Below are 18,145 nucleotides of genomic sequence, written 5' to 3'. Positions count from 1 at the left end.
TTTTCTATTTTACACCCATGACTGCAGTGATATTTCAGAATATGTGTGTTGTGTTCTCTACACAGGGTGAGACCAGAGAAGGATAAGCTGAAGAAAGGCTGGCAAGAGATAGGGTTCGTGAAGTCAACATTGTTTAGGGGGAACAATTTCCATGAGAAAAGATTAGAATAGAAGCTAATATAGTGGCTGTAGGGCTTAAGAGAAAACGTAGGTAAATCCAATAGATATTGAGGGGGAGTAGAATCAGAAGGATTTCTTTCAAAAAAAGGTAAGGATATTTCTTAGGTTTTAAGTTTAAGGCACAACATTTGTGGCAGGTAGAATGTAGAAGTGATTTCTCTACATGCACAAAATAGTTCCACATAGGAGTCCTTTGTCACCTAGGCAGATATATTAATTATGCTGCATATCGGCTTGCTTGCCTTGCTATGAAACTGAGTAAAATTAAATGAATTGCAAATTAACCTAGTTTATTTTGTTTAATCATGTATTCAGCAAATACATTCGGATTATGAACTTGTATGCTAAACAATGAGCTAGAAATTAGAGAAAACAATGTGAAGGATACATGCCCTGGGTTCAAGATGTTTAAGTCTACTGGAAGACAACTGTGATTCAACTTAATTAGTGCTGAAGTGAAGTGAAGTCGCTCAGTCATGTCCGACTCTTTGCGAGCCTGTGGACTGTAGCCTACCAGGCTCCTCCATCCATGGCATTCTCCAGGCAAGAATATTGGAGTGGGTTGCCATTTCCTTCTCCAGGGGATCTTCCCAACCCAGGGATTGAACCCAGGTCTCCCTCATTGCAGGCAGACACTTTAACCTCTGAGCCATCAAGGAAGCCTGGTGCTAAATGAAAGCAAATATAGGATGTTATGGCAATTCTTTGAAAGCTCATGCAAGCCATGGAGGGTAGCAGAGAGAGTAAGAAAGAAAAAAAAAAAAGCTTCATAATAGTTTGAAGGAAGAATGAGTTAGGTCAACAGAACAAGAAGAAATATTCAGACTGAAGGAAGAACATGTCAGTAGGCTCAGAAAGAAAACAGAGATAAGATAGTTGGAAGGTAAATATGGCTTGAGTAAAGAACTGAAGAAAGGCTGGCAAGTGATAGCATCCGTGAGGTCAAAGTTGCTAGGATATGAAAGAGTCTTACATACCAAAGCCCTTTGAAGACTTTAACATAAAGGTTAAAAAGCCACTTAAGGAGTCTTAGCAGAGAAATGGCATGGTCACATTTACACATTATGAAAGTCATTCTTACAGCAGCACACTGGATAAAAACAAGATCAGAGGCATGAGAACCCATCATGGGGCGTTTAGAGGAGTTTAGCAGAGAGGTGACAGTGGTGTGAAATAAAGTTACTGCAGTGAGGATGAAGAGGAGGAAGGGAATTAAAGAAATGCTAAGGCAGCAAAATGGATAGATTTTATCCCCAAGGAAATTAAAGGTTAAATGAAAGGGAAGAATGAGGACAATTCTCAGCATTCTGATTTAAGTAACTAGGTATCTGATGGTGCTATTCAGAAAAGATAGGGGAAAATGAAAAGATGAGCACAGGTTTGGGGAGAAAGGAAGGAAATAAACTTAGTTTTGAACATACAAGTATCTCTGAAGCATTCAAGTAGGGAGATCCAGGAAGAAGCTGGGTATAATTTTTTAAGTGTAGTATAACATCTCATATATTATCTATTCTTATACCTACTTAATTCAGTACTTTAATGAAATTAAGAGTGTCAGTTTAATTTCTTCTTGACTCAGCTGGTAGAATTCTACCAGTGACAAGAAAGAATAGTAAGAGAGAACAAAAGATTAAGGATGAATAAATTGCTGTATCTAATTTTTGTTCAGTAGTATTGTCTTCTTTTTTAGAACCTAACTATGAATTGGAAAAAGTGACAACTTACCTTTTTATATCTTAAACCTGCTTTGAAAGAAAAATAACTTGAGAAAAAAAAATCTAAACTAGAAAGAAAATGATACCTAACAAGAACCAACAAGGTACTGATTAATAATTTCTGCATTTGCCCATATATTCACCATTATAAATATTTGTAAATTGAGTCCAACCCTTTTCCTTTTCCTGAAAGAAAAATGAAATAATGAATATAAAAATAAATGGTGAAACTTAAAAGCTTCTGCACAACAAAGGAAACTATAAGCATGGTGAAAAGACAGCCTTCAGAATGGGAGAAAATAATAGCAAATGAAGCAACTGACAAACAACTAATCTCAAAAATATACAAGCAACTCCTGCAGCTCAATTCCAGAAAAATAAACGACCCAATCAAAAAATGGGCCAAAGAACTAAATAGACATTTCTCCAAAGAAGACATACAGATGGCTAACAAACACATGAAAAGATGCTCAACATCACTCATTATCAGAGAAATGCAAATCAAAACCACAATGAGGTACCACTTCACGCCAGTCAGAATGGCTGCGATCCAAGTCTACAAGCAATAAATGCTGGAGAGGGTGTGGAGAAAAGGGAACCCTCTTACACTGTTGGTGGGAATGCAAACTAGTGCAGCCACTATGGAGAACAGTGTGGAGGTTCCTTAAAAAACTGCAAATAGAACTGCCTTATGACCCAGCAATCCCACTGCTGGGCATACACACCGAGGAAACCAGAATTGAAAGAGACACGTGTACCCCAATGTTCATTGCAGCACTGTTTATAATAGCCAGGACATGGAAACAACCTAGATGTCCATCAGCAGATGAATGGATACGAAAGCTGTGCTACATATACACAATGGAGTATTACTCAGCCATTAAAAAGAATACATTTGAATCAGTTCCAATGAGGTGGATGAAACGAGCCTATTATACAGAGTGAAGTAAGCCAGAGAGGAAAACACCAATACAGTATACTAACGCATATATATGGTATTTAGAAAGATGGTAACAATAACCCTGTATGCGAGACAGCAAAAGAGACACAGATGTATAGAACAGTCTTTTGGACTCTGTGGGAGAGGGCGAGGGTGGGATGATTTGGGAGAATGGCATTGAAACATGTATAATATCATATATGAAATGAATCACCAGTCCAGGTTTGATGCAGGATACTGGATGCTTGGGGCTGGTGCACTGAGATGACCCAGAGGGATGGTAGGGGGAGGGAGAAAGGAGGGGGGTTCAGGATGGGGAATACGTGTGTACCTGTGGTGGATTCATGTTGATGTATGGCAAAACCAATACAATATTGTAAAGTAATTTACCTCCAATTAAAATAAATAAATTTATAGTTAACAAAATAAAAATAAAAATTCATGCTGCCAAAAAAAAAGTAAATGGTTATCAAATCACAAGGAATATTACATAATACAAGTTACAAGACTATAGTGGAATTATGCAAAATTATGATCTTCCTGAGAGAAGATGAGTTTGTGCTCAGCCAAAGAAACAGCATAATTGCAAAGCGGTATCTGAATCAACTGGATTAAACAATGGGCATTCTTAAAAAAGAAATCTTTTTAGAAACATAGCTGTCTGAGAAGTTTTGCAGAAGTTAGTGGCAGTCTGCATAGCTTTATGCACTTATTTAAAAAATCTAAGTTAAGCAGGATTGACTAAGGAAATTAGAAATGGAGCTCACTGAGATAGAATCTAGAGGAGAGTCTTGTCAGTAGGCTCCAGATATATGGACTGTTAGGATTACCAGATATATTAAGCAGTTTAAATATTTCTTGGTATTTGATATCATTAATTCAATGTCTCAGTCACTGCTGGCCAGACTTGATGTGTGTTCCAAGATTCCCAACTTAATGCCAACTGCTTGGGAAAAATCTCGAGAGAGAGCTTTCCTGTCAAGCACACTGGAAACTCCTGGCCACCATAAAGCATTATACTATAGGAGAATTTTTTTTTTTTTCAAAGGAACAAGAAAGTTTCAGTAATACACCTTAGAGCATTGCTTTCTTTGCACTTTGGTGCATATAGATGTGCTATCAGAACTTTCAATCTGTTTCTTTGTTCCTTTATGAACATTATGAAATTTATGTTCCTTTATGAAATTATGACTATTTCAATTCACAATTTGAGATCATATAATCTCTAAGCAAGCTCTTACGTTAGTGCTTTAATCAGAAAATGTCTCTGCTGAACAAAGTTTTGTTATTAATATGCAAATGAATGCTGTAAGGCAGATGACACTTTTCCCCAAACCACATTCAATTAACATACCAATAACTTTAGGTGTTCCTAGTATAATCAGAATTAGTGTTTCACATGACAGATTTTTCAACACTTCGTAGGTTGTGAGAAGAAAGTATCTGAAGCTATCATTTATTATCACTATGCAAATGCAGGTTGAGAGAATGGGAAACGATGGCCAAAGAGGGCATGAGGATAGCAACGTTGTAAATGCTCTGATTCAGGTTTCGAACCAGGTTTGAACCAGAGAGCCACATGGTTACCTCAAAGAAGGGATGTGAGTACTAACATTGGCAACTGTACCCATTTGTAATAACAGAATTATACAATCAAGTTCTCTTCTACCCTACATGTGAAATTGAAATAACAACAACAAAAAAAAAATACAGGATTGATAAACTTCTCCAATTCTTTGCCAGTCAAAGTAAGATCATATGGTTAAAGTATTTTAAGATATTAAAGTTCAGAATTAAGAATTAACCTGAAAACATTGTCTGCAGACTCTCCGTAAGTGGAAAGTAAGTTCTTCACCTTCTAAACATCTCACTGATGATCAATGTTTCTGACTAAAGTATTGTCTGTCTGCTGTTTAAACCAACATGGAACCAACATCTATTACAGTCTCTAATATAGATTCTGGGACTGCCATGTGGAAAATAAATGTCTTTTAGTACTCAAATGTAGCTCATTTTTATTTTGGGTATCATTTTAAAAAATCTAATTTGTATTTCATAATAAAAAATGCTACTTCCATAGGTCTAAAAATAAAGTTTTGTAGGGATTTTTTAAACAATTTATTGAATTGTTCCATATGTTCTATCACACAAAGTTTTTGAGCATTCAAACGCACCAATTTCTAATAAAATTGTGAAGATTTGAGTCAACTTGTTTGTCAGTGTATTTACCATTTTCTGAGAAGAGTTGACTTTGATAACAGTCTCCTGGGGAAAAGGCTGATACCCCATTTCTCTGTTCTAGTATTCAATGTATATTTACATCTTCTCAGAGCATAAACATCACTCTACTGAACATTTCTGGTACTCATAGTCAGCACTTATGGATGAGGATAGCTTCTCTGTAGTCAAAAACATAGATTTCACATTCATTTCTTTCTTCAAACACTAATATTGCAGCAATCTCTTTCAGACATAATGTAGAGATATTCCAAACAGAAAGCGTATTGCTGAATTAGGAGTAGAACAACCCACCATCAATACACAAAATTTTTTTTTAACATACAATTTTAAACATGTCATGCTTCAGCCAGCACTTCATGTATGCTTGTTGCGCTTTATTAGGGTATTGTTGGCCACTCATGACTGACGTCCAATATGCAGTCATGCAACAGCAGGTCTGCAACATGACTTTCAACAGCTGCTGTTGATATGCTGACATTTGCTATAAATTAATCTAAGGGATTATTTGCTACAAACTAATCAACAGAATCAAGATTGCCAGGAGAAATATCAACAAACTCAGACATGCAGATGACACCACCCTCATGGCAAAAAGTGAAGAGGAGCTAAAAAGCCACTTAATGAAAGTGAAAAAGGAGAGTGAAAAAGTTGGCTTAAAGCTCAACATTCAGAAAACGAAGATCATGGCATCCGGTCCCATTACTTCATGGGAAATAGATGGGGAAACAGCGGAAACAGTGTCAGATTTTATTTTGGGGGGCTCCAAAATCACTGCAGATGGTGACTGCAGCCATGAAATTAAAAGACACTTACTCCTTGGAAGGAAAGTTATGACCAACCTAGATAGTATATTCAAAAGCAGAGACAATACTTTGCCAACAAAGGTCCATCTAGTCAAGGCTATGATTTCTCCAGTGGTCATGTATGGATGTGAGAGTTGGACTGTGAAGGAGAAGAATTGATGCTTTTGAAGTGTGGTGTTGGAGAAGACTCTTGAGAGTCCCTTGGACTGCAAGGAGATCCATCCAGTCCATTCTGAAGGAGATCAGTCCCGGGTGTTCTTTGGAAGGAATGATGCTAAAGCTAAAACTCCAGTACTTTGGCCACCTGATGCGAAGAGTTGACTCATTAGAAAAGACCCTGATGCTGGGAGGGACTGGGGGCAGGAAGAGAAGGGGACAACATAGGATGAGATGGCTAGATGGCATGACCGACTCAATGGACGTGAGTTTGGGTGAACTCCGGGAGTTGGTGATGGATAGGGAGGCCTGGCGTGCTGCAATTCATGGTGTCACAAAGAGTCAGACACGACTGAGCGACTGAACTGAACTGAACTGAATCTAGGAGAAGTATCACATTCCCTTAAAACATTACTCTGTACTTTTTATATGCACATATTATTTTTCACTCTAGCAACAGTTTGAAAGTGTTTACTTTTACATAAGAAAGGTTTAGTGAAGCAGGAGTTATCTTCTTCTCTTAACACTCAGTTCAGCACGGTTCACTCGCTCAGTCATGTCTGACTCATGTGAACCCATGAATCGCAGCACGCCAGGCCTCCCTGTTCATCACCATCTCCCGGAGTTCACTCAGACTCATGTCCATCGAGTCAGTGATGTCATCCAGCCATCTCATCCTCAGTCGTCCCCTTCTCCTCCTGCCCCCAATCCCTCCCAGCATCAGAGTCTTTTCCAATGAGTCAACACTTCACATCAGGTGGCCAAAGTACTGGAGTTTCAGCTTTAGCATCATTCCTTCCAAAAAAATCCCAGGGTTGATCTCCTTCAGAATGGACTGGTTGGATCTCCTTGCAGTCCAAGGGACTCTCAAGAGTCTTCTCCAACACCACAGTTCAAAAGCATCAATTCTTCGGCGCTCAGCCTTCTTCACAGTCCAACTCTCACATCCATACATGACCACAGGAAAAACCATAGCCTTGACTAGACGGACCTTAGTCGGCAAAGTAATGTCTCTGCTTTTGAATATGCTATCTAGGTTGGTCATAACTTTTCTTCCAAGGAGTAAGCATCTTTTAATTTCATGGCTGCAATCACCATCTGCAGTGATTTTGGAGCCCAAAAAAATAAAGTCTGACACTGTTTCCACTGTTTCCCTGTCTATTTCCCATGAAGTGATGGAACCGATGCCATGATCTTCATTTTCTAAATGTGGAGCTTTAAGCCAATTTTTTCACTCGCCTCTTTTACTTTTACCAAGAGGCTTTTTAGCTCCTCTTCACTTTCTGCCATCAGGGTGGTGTCATCTGCGTATCTGAGTTTATTGATATTTCTTCTGGCAATCTTGATTCCAGCTTGTGTTTCTTCCAGTCCAGCGTTTCTCATGATGTACTCTGCATATACATTAAATAAGCAGAGTGACAATATACAGCCTTGACGTACTCCTTTTCCTATTTGGAACCAGTCTGTTGTTCCATTTCCAGTTCTAACTGTTGCTTCCTGACCTGCATACAGATTTCTCAAGAGGCAGGTTAGGTGGTCTGGTATTCCCGTCTGTTTTAGAATTTTCCACAGTTTATTGTGATCCACACAGTCAAAAGCTTTGGCATAGTCAATAAAGCAGAAATAGATGTTTTTCTGGAACTCTCTTGCTTTTTTGATGATCCAGCAGATGTTGGCAATTTGATCTCTGGTTCCTCTGCCTTTCCTAAAGCCAGCTTGAACATCAGGGTGTTCACGGTTCACGTATTGCTGAAGCCCGGCTTGGAGAATTTTGAGCTGTACTTTACTAGCATGTGAGATGAGTGCAATTGTGCGGTAGTTTGAGCATTCTTTTACATTGCCTTTCTTTGGGATTGGAATGAAAACTGACCTTTTCCAATCCTGTGGCAACTGCTGACTTTTCCAAATTTGCTGGCATATTGAGTGCATCACTTACACAGCATCATCTTTCAGGATTTGAAACAGCTCAACTGGAATTCCATCACCTCCACTAGCTTTGTTCGTAGTGATGCTTTCTAAGGCCCACTTGACTTCACCTTCCAAGATGTCTGGCTCTAGATGAGTGATCACATCATCATGATTATCTGGGTCGTGAAGATCTTTTTGTACAGTTCTTCTGTGTATTCTTGCCACCTCTTCTTAATATCTTCTGCTTCTGTTAGGTCCATACCATTGCTGTCCTTTATTGAGCCCATCCTTGCATTAATTGTTCCCTTGGTATCTCTAATTTTCTTGAAGAGATCTCTAGTCTTGCCCATTCTGTTCCTTTCCTCTATTTCTTTGTATTGATTGCTGAAGAAGGCTTTCTTATCTCTTCTTGCTATTCTTTGGAACTCTGCATTCAGATGCTTAGATCTTTCCTTTTCTCCTTTACTTTTCACCTCTCTTCTTTTCACAGCTATTTGCTAGGCCTCCCCAGACAGCCATTTTGCTTTTTTGCACTTATTTCCCATGGCGATGGTCTTGATCCCTGTCTCCTGTACAATGTCAGGAACCTTATTCCATAGTTCATCAGGCACTCTATCTATCAGATCTAGGCCCTTAAACCTATTTCTCACTTCCACTGTATAATCATAAGGGATTTGATTTAGGTCATACCTGAATGGTCTCGTGGTTTTCCCTACTTTCTTCAATTTAAGTCTGAATTTGGCAATAAGGAGTTCATGATCTGAGCCACAGTCAGCTCCTGGTCTTGTTTTTGTTGACTGTATAGAGCTCCTCCATCTTTGGCTGCAGAGAATATAATCAATCTGATTTTGGTGTAACACTAAATAAGTAAAAATCATAAATTTCATCAAGTTCTCTTTAATACAATAAATTAGTCAAGTGGATAATCCATTCAGCCTGGTTTTCTGTACTTCCTTGGTGTCCTTCCATGAGATGCTTCACTTTATATCAAGAAAAACACTAACTTCACCTCTAGCATCAACTCAAGGCTTTTCTATTTTTGTTAAATACTAATAGAAGTAAATTACACATTTATAGCTTCTTTTCCCACACTCCAGCCTTAGGAACAAAATCACGCCCTACAGTCACTCAGTCATGCCTGGCTATTTGCGATTCCATGGGCACAGCCCACCAGGCTTCTCTGTCAATGGGGTTTTTCAGGCAGCAATACTGGGGTGAGTTGCCATTTCCTTCTCCAGGGGATCTTCCTGATCCAGGGATCAAACCAGCAACTCCTGTGCCTCCTGCATTGTTGGCCAATTCTTTATCCTCTGAACCACTGGAGAAACCTTCTATATAACTGAACTGGACTTAAAAATGAATTTTTCACACCATAATCTGCCCATTTGTGATCTGAAATCTTGATGCAAAATTATTCACATTTAGAATTCAGTCAGTCTTTTTAACTACTTTTATCCCTCTCTTGTTTGTACATAATTGTGTATGCAGATCTGTCTTCCTAAGTAGACTGTTCACTCTTAAGTATATGAAGTTTATTTTATTAATTTATGTACTCAGCCCCTCACTTCACTTAAAAATATATCATAGTTTTAAATATATAACACATGATTAATTTATACTTGTTGACATATTAAAACTTAGTAATTTTAATGAATTAGCTTTTGCACTCATGCCAGAGTGCTGGAATTATCTTCATTGCTTCTTTATACCAGAAAAAACATTCTACCACCTTCAAAATTTTCTACTTATCTGAAGTCCATATAATATGATTTTTATACCTCTTCTATTTTGTCACTTTCTTTTGCACACTCCCCAATTTTCTCACAAATATTTAATACCTTATTTACGGTTTACCCTTTTACCCAAACTCTTGATAACATCCTGATACATAAATAATTCAAAGTCTTATCATAGAGATCCGGAATCATTTCAAAGCCAGTGATCTTTTTTTCTGCAGCAGCAAGAACTCACCAATTTAAGTTGATTTTTGTACAATTCAGAAATTTTGTATAGCAAAGCTGACTATCTTTCTTTGATGTTTTTATCCATCCAGATGTTCAGTTGTTTCCATTCTTCCAATGGATTTGTACTTTTTTCCTCATCAATTTTTTACCTCTATTCATCCCCTCTTAGTTTATAATCCTTTCAATTAATCCTATTTTGATCCACTGTTCCAAATATCCACTCCCCAGCCTATTGGATAATCTTAATTCCTCGTTTTCATTGTTTTTTGTTTGTCCCTATCTTGCTAGTTTAAATCCCTGGATAACATTAAATATCTCTGTGTCAACTCCTCTTTCTGGAATACTATTACCTATAAAAGTAATGAAACTGAAATTCTTGCCATCCCAGTCTTATTGTCTGGAAATGTTTGGCATGGTGATGGAATGCTGAGAATCTGCTACAATAAATGTGTTGAAACAAAAAGTGAAGTTAAACTATCAAATACTTCAAATGTGATAAAAAATTTCAATCTTTAGATAATCGATATTATTAGAAAAAAGCAGTGATACTCCTCAATCTGTTCTTGAGATTAGAAAGTGTTTATCATGATAATCTAAAAAGCAAGTTATTATAATGTAAATGTATAGTCATATAAAATCAGTGGTATACAGAACATGAAGATGATAAAAATTGACTTTATGTTGGGTAGAAGATAAATATTTTTATTTATTTTTTAGTTGTGGTTCCCAAACGTATTTATGATAATCATCTGTGAGATTTTTAAAAAATACATTGCTCCGTCCTTGAGGCTATGATTCTCTAGGTCTGCAGGAGGATGAGGAATCTCCATTTTTCATAAGCGTCACTAATAACTGTGATGTTGTACAAGTCTGGGATTCATTACCTTATAGAAAGCAAAAGTCAGGTTACCTTTATTCCTTAATATGTGCAGTTTTACTTCTTTTTCTTTCTCATAGTCAGTCATTTTAGGAGAAATCTCTAAGCTAAGAGTGTTTTCCTATTTATTCTAGTAGAAGCCATTTCTTGTGGGTTGAAAAAGCAGTTCCCTGTGGGCCCCATTTCCCCATCAGAGATGTTTTGTATTGTCTTACTGTCAATCACATAGTAATCACCTATCAATTTCACCTCTCCTGTCTAGTGATTTTTATGGCATCTATGATTTACGTGGCAGGAGCTGCATTCCAGAGCATGGTGTCAGATTTGAACACTCTTTACAGGAGTAGTGTCTATTTCAGTACCCTGCTAACGATGATTACTCTGAATGCTGTTGAGAAGTAGTTTGAATAGCCTGAGGTTCAGTAGCAATCCTCCCCACATGATCATCAGACAAACTCGGCATGTTGGATTTCTTTTGCCAAAGAGGGTGAATAAATAGCCATCTCCAAATTCAAGTGAATTTGGCTTATAATTCAAAGTATACTAAGTACTATTCTAGTAGTTATTAAATGAAATTAGTGATTTCAATGCATAGAGCATCAATAATGGTATAATATAGTTTTTCTGATCGTTAAAATTTGACCTTATTATCACTTAAATAAAAACATGCCAGCAAATGCTAAAACATAAGCAATCAGTTAATAAAAATTAATATAATTAATAAAATTATTTCTAGAACTATCATCTTTTTACAAAAGGTTATTAAAGTGTAGTTTTTGATGTAGCATTTCAACTTATATTATCATACAAGGGCTGTTTACTGGTCTTGGGGAGGGCTGGGATGGCTGGTAATCTACCCATTCTACCTGAGTAGAATATATCACTTTATCAAAACCATGGACATGTGAGACACACTTACAGCTAAAGAAATGTCAATCATGGTACCTTATCTCAACAACATTAAGGACATTTAAGTATACTTTCCAGAGAAATTCTTATTAAAAAGTTTGAATTTTTCTAAAGTGGCTGAGCGCCTCTCACCCTCACTTGAGCTCACTTTCTCATGTCTCATCACAGTTTCTTTCTCTAATTCATTGCTGTGCTGGAGGGGAAGATAGTTCATCTTTCACTCTGTCCGTTCTCCTGTGATAATCTGAGATGCCTTTGTTCTTTCTACTGTTTTGCTCTTCCACAGTCCTCATCCTGCAAGTATGAGGGCAAGACCTCAGTGAGCAAAGACAGGAAGAAGACTGAGAAGTACATTAATAATTTTTTACCTTTCCACAAAAATATGCATAACAGAAGTAGTGCAATCAGTTAAAATCTTGAATTCAAAATGCTGGGCATTTTAGAGGAAGGAAAATATTGAATACACTTGATAAAATTTTAAAATAAGTAAAAATAAAAGTAATGGTATGGTTACCTATAGAATATAATATATTTTACACTGTAAGGTTTATATATATTTCTCATTAAACTCATTGTGTGTGTATATATATATATGTATCACACATAATATCTTATTTATATATAAGTATATGGTATTATATATGATTAAGTAACTAACTAATAACAAAGTAACTAAATATATACTATATTTATACTATACAGTTGGTTTCTTCCCTGGATGCTTATATGGTAAAGCTTCTGTCTGCAATGCAGGAGACCCAGGTTTGAACCCTAGGTTGGGAAGATCCCCTGGAGAAGAGAATGGCAACCCACTCCAGTATTCTTGCCTGGATAATTCCATGGACAGAGAAGCCTGGCAGACTACAATTCATAGGGTCACGAAGAGTTGGACACTACTGAGTGGCTAATGCTCATTTAGTTAATTCCCCTAAAGAAAACCCCAAAATAGATTGAGTTTAAAAAGAGGACAGCTGTTGGTGACCTCAATAATAATGGAGCAACCATGTACCTGTCTGATTCCACCAAAATTTCTTAAATATTTACATGGACTTAGCCTCACTTTCTTGAGGTTGGCAACTAATAAATTACTGAAAATGAGACAGAGAGATCTCAAATTCTGCTGGGCATCAAGTTTATAGTCTACCTACATGTTCAAACAATGGCTGGCAGGTAAACAATCAGCATTCTTCAGTTTTATTTAAAAGATGAAACTCAGAAGCTGCAGGTAAAACTAAAAAAATGTTACAACTGTTAACATTTCTATTTTTTTTTCTTTAATAGTCTTTAAACTCCACTCATTTAGTGAAAATTTTAATCAAGTTTAATCAAGGTGAAGCATGGACATCTAATCTACTCATTTTTGTTTAACATGCCTCCTTGCTAGAAATTTGTAGATTTGAGAATTAAAGTGAAGTCATTTTGTGGGAGAAGGGAATATAAATGGAAATGAATAAGAAATATAAACAGCAGTGATAGTCTAAGGCATGGTACTAATGATTCCAATTTTAAATTTTATTTATTTAGAGATAGTCTTTATCATACATCTAAATAACTTTGAGCCAAAGCCACAAAGATCATTTAAGTATCAGAAAATATCTGATATAGAATTTAAAATCATGTGATTATATTCTGATTTAGCCATGGATACCCAATCTGTCATTCCATTAGTGATTACTGGTTCTGTTAATTAGCAATTCTCCCTTGAAGTGATCCTTAGAGACATGAAGAATTAGCAGTGCAGTCTAAGTTATTTCTACTAACCTATTCTATAGGTGTTACTTCTTTTATTTTATACAAAGCTTTCCACAGCTGCATGCCTTGGGAAAGACTAATTAAAATCACTGAAAGAAATATGATCAGCCAGACGAGGCAGAAAATAAATCTAGGGAAAAAATCATTTAATAGTTGCTGCACTTTTGTAATCAAATGCTTTACTTAGATGCTGAAAATATATTTCACTGGAAGTTATTAAGCAAAGGTATGGTGATTTTTCTCTATTTTATTTTCATATAAAAACATGTTTAAATGTTCAATAAATATTTTAAATAAAAATCACATATATTAAGTAGGAAAAAAATAACAAAGGCTTTATTCTAGATAGTAGGATGTACATAAAGAAGTAAGATGTATATTTAATATGCTGAGTATCTTGCTCTAAATCCAAGTGATTATCAGAATTAATTCCAGGGTGCAAAGATCCAGAAGAGGAAAGAGAGTGGCGATATTGGGCCTTGATACCTATATAATAAACCTAAGGTCAAAAACCATACATGCCATTTATAAATGTGATGTGATCACTTCTTCCAAATAGTGAATCATAATACAGAAAGCATCCTCAAAAGGTATCTCTTTCTAAAAGGCGTATTCTGAAAACTAAAAATCTGGAAATCAAAAGGTGATGCTCTTTAGTAATGATGCCCCACTCAATTTTTATAAGCATTTATGTCTGATAGAGTTTTGGGAACCTGAATTTATATTTTTCCTCATTTTAGAAGTGAGATGGCAAATAATAATTTTTAAATTGATTACCCTTATTCCCTTGTGGCTCAGACGGTAAAGCGTCTGCCTACAATACAGGAGACCCAAGTTCGATCCCTGGGTCAGGAAGGTCCTTTGGAGAAGGAAATGGCAATCCACTCCAGTACACTTGCCTGGAAAATCCCATGGATGGAGGAGCACGGTAGGCTACAGTCCATGGGGTTGCAAAGAGTCAGACACGACTGAGCGACTTCACTTCACTTCTTCAACTAAACTATGCTACTAAAACCATAATTTTCAAACACACATGCATATGTGCACAATTACATATTCAGAATCCTGAAGCTTTTCTACCAGTTATATTGAAGAGAAACCTCAAAAATATCATCAAGATGTAATTGTTTTTCCATTTTATATAATTTTGCTTTAAATTTTATTTGTTCAGCTAATAAAATCTCTTTGTTGTTTTTTAAAGCAGCCATTTTCAAAGTACTCTCTTCTTGTGTTATGGATTTAGTTCTTCATTTTAACCCTTGAATATTTCATAACTTACCTTGAATATTTCAAATATCTATTTTAAAGTTTCTTGCAAATTGCCATTAGTACCAGTCTATCACTTGTGAATGCTCCAGTGACTTACTCTTATGACAGTAATATCATCTTGTGATCTAAAATTTTTGCCAGTCATCTTCAGAAGACCTTCCTCAAGCATTTCTACATAAATTAGCCCTGGAAGGCCAACGTGTTGCTATAATGTTATTTTGCAGATACTAAAAGCAGTAAAGACCATAAATTTATATTTTTAGACGTATGAAATAAGACTATTTCCAAATTGAATGTAAGAGACAGAAATACTAAAGTTATGCAGGATCACCTGGAGGCATGTGGCTAGTCTACAGAATTTCTGAAATGAGGTTCTGATTAATCCCTACATTTTCAAGGAGCATGTCTTTGTACATGTTGGGATCAGGTGGGAGTTCACAGTAGGGCTAACTTTAATGATCTTAGTGATTTGACCGAATGTCTGAAATATATTACAAAGTACTATACTTTCTCAACTTTTACATTAGTGGAAGTGCAAGTAATGTTCTGAAAGATGCAATTACAGTTTTTTCTCAATATTCTAAAAGAATAACAGGGAAATATTCTCCCTCAAGTTGCATGAAAAAACAGAATGATTTGAATCATGATATTACTGAATACCACAATATCTAAAATAATGGGTATAGACTCAGAGACTTGAGTTTGACTCTTTTTTGGTCACTTGTGAACTGTGTGACCTTGGGCAAATTACTAAATTTATCAGTAGTATTATATGTAAAATGAGAGCAATTGTGACTTCTGTATTAGGCTGTTGCATAAGTTCTTTGTATTACTCTGGGTTCTTTCGAGAAACAGAAGCAATAAGATCTATCTCTATAGACACTGGAAAAAGAAATGGCAACTCACTCCAGTATTCTAGCTTGGGAAATCTCTTAGACAGAGGAGCCTGGCAGGTTGTAGTCCATGTGGTTGCAAAGAATCAGATATGACTTAGTGACTAAACAGCAACAACTCTAGACATAGACAGATCGATTGATAGCTTCTTATCTATCTAGCATATCCATGTCTATCTGTCTATTTACCTTTCTATTAAAGAGAGATACTTATTTTGAGGAATTGCTTACACAATGCTAAAGGCTGGCACAGACAAAATCTGTAAGACCGGCTGGCAGGCTGGAGGCTATGAAAATAGTTCATGTTGCATTCCAGAGGCTTAAATTTGCAGTGCAGCAAGCTGGACACCAAGCAGGATTATACTTATATATGTTATATAGTTATATGTTATAGTTGTAAAGACAATCCCTTATGAGGGTGATGAGGGAAAATCTGTTCCATTCCTCTCCCCTAGATCCTGCTGGTTTTCTGGAAATTTTTATTATTCCTTGGCACGTAGATCTCTGTCTTCATCTTTACATGACATTCTCTCGGTATCCTATTTTATTTTTATAAGAGCACAGTTATGTTGGACAAGGGCCCATCTTAATAACCTTATCCTAACATATCCTTATCCTTATATCTGCAACAACCCTATTTCCAAATAAGGTCACTTTCTCGGGTACTAGTTGTTAGGACTATAAGATATGGATTTAAAGTGTCCACAATTTAACTCATAAAATCCTTGTAACATAAACCACTCAATAAATGATAGGTACTATTTTTGAACATGATCAAATACTTAAGGAAAACTGAATTTAGGGTTCTTTAAGAAAATAGTAAGTAAATTAAGGTAAGCATGAGCTAATTCAAGGAAAAAATGCTTACTTCAAGACATCAATAGATAAAAGATACAGTGCTTACAGAAGTACTACAGGTTAATAAAAAGAAAGAGGTTTATTGGCTCTAAATGTAGTAATTTAAAAATTGTTTAAAAATGGAGGAATTCTAGCAGAAGAAAATTCTATACATTTTGAGAATATTTTAGCTCTTCCTCAATCTATGAACAGGTTTATAGTTTCCTTGCAGAGGATAATATAATTTTGAAAGTCTTCAGGAGCATATCCTGAAGAAGACTGATTGAAAAGCTCACAAATAGAAGGTATGAATTTCCCATGCAGAGTTAAAGCATCAAAGGCAAGGAAATATGAGTAAATGTAAGTTTGTAGGAGGACCGTACTCCTTGTAAATGAATTCCAGTGCTATGTTACTAACTGGTTATGATGATTTCTAGTAGGAATTCCATTTTTTCCTCACATCAAAGGGGAAAAAAATCAAATGCTGTGTGATCCAGTCTCACTACATTTTGTTTAAAACTATATTCTTTCTTTTTGACCACTATGTTTGGAACGTCTGCACAATCCCTAGGGGCAAGAGCACAGAAGTGATTTTATTTCCTCTTCTTATGTGGAAGTCTCAAGGTCAATTATACTTTTACACCTCAGCTTTTCTATTTAGTTTAAGTACAAATTAAATTCAAGATTTCACTATCGTATTAATGAATATTTGAATATAGCTAATACTTTTCACACCTTCAGTTTATCCCCATTTTCAATCTATGTTAATCTTATAGTGAAGCAAAATTTGCCACTTCCAAAATGTTTCTCTTTGACATTAGCATTATTTTAAGCTGATGATTTATAAGAAACAGAAGACTGTGTAAGTTTTCTTTTTTTTAAACTCTCTCTTAACTATCCAAAATAATTTAGAAAAAAGGTCTGACCCAGGAAGAACTGTATCACTAGGGATATCTACAAAGAATATGGACTAGGTATGATAGGCAGAATTCTGCATGGCCTGAAGACCAAAGTCCTCTCTTTGTTCTTTTGTCTCTGCATGGCATAGTAGATATTTGTTTACTAAACAGTTTGTTATTATTATTATTACCATGTAAACTGACTTCCTTCTCTTTGAAGTCCCAAACCCCTACTCACTTCTCCTTCTCTCAAATGGCATATAAGCTTCAATTGCCCAACTTGTCTTTGGGTTTCATATTATTATGGAACCCTCATATTTATGTAATTTTACTTTCTCCCATTATGCATGTCAGCATAATTCTTAGTCCATCCAAAAGAGCTAAGGGGAATAGAGGAAAGTTTTTTTTTTTCCTACTTTACAATCTCAATAGAGGCTTCTCAGGTGGCTCACTGGTAAAGAATCTGCCTGCCGATGCAAGAGATGCAGGAGACCCGGATTCGATCCCTTGTTCAGGAAGGTCCCCTGGAGAAGGAACTGTAAATCCACTCCAATATTCTGGCCTGGGAAAATCCCATGGATAGAGGAGCCTGGTGGGCTACACTCCATAGAGTCACAAAAAGTTGGACACAAATGAGCGCACATGCACAATCTTAAAAACAATTCTAAGTATGCATATTTCTACATATGGAAGGGTGGAACAACTTTTCATTACTCAATCATATCACAAAACTTAATTGCAGTTCATTATCTGTGATACAATGATTGCTACATGGTTGCAAATGTTCACCCTCTGGCTTCAC

This window comes from Budorcas taxicolor, chromosome 5 (assembly GCF_023091745.1).
Source record: "Budorcas taxicolor isolate Tak-1 chromosome 5, Takin1.1, whole genome shotgun sequence".
Taxonomy (NCBI): domain Eukaryota; kingdom Metazoa; phylum Chordata; class Mammalia; order Artiodactyla; family Bovidae; genus Budorcas; species Budorcas taxicolor.
Note: the sequence above shows the minus strand (reverse complement) of the source record.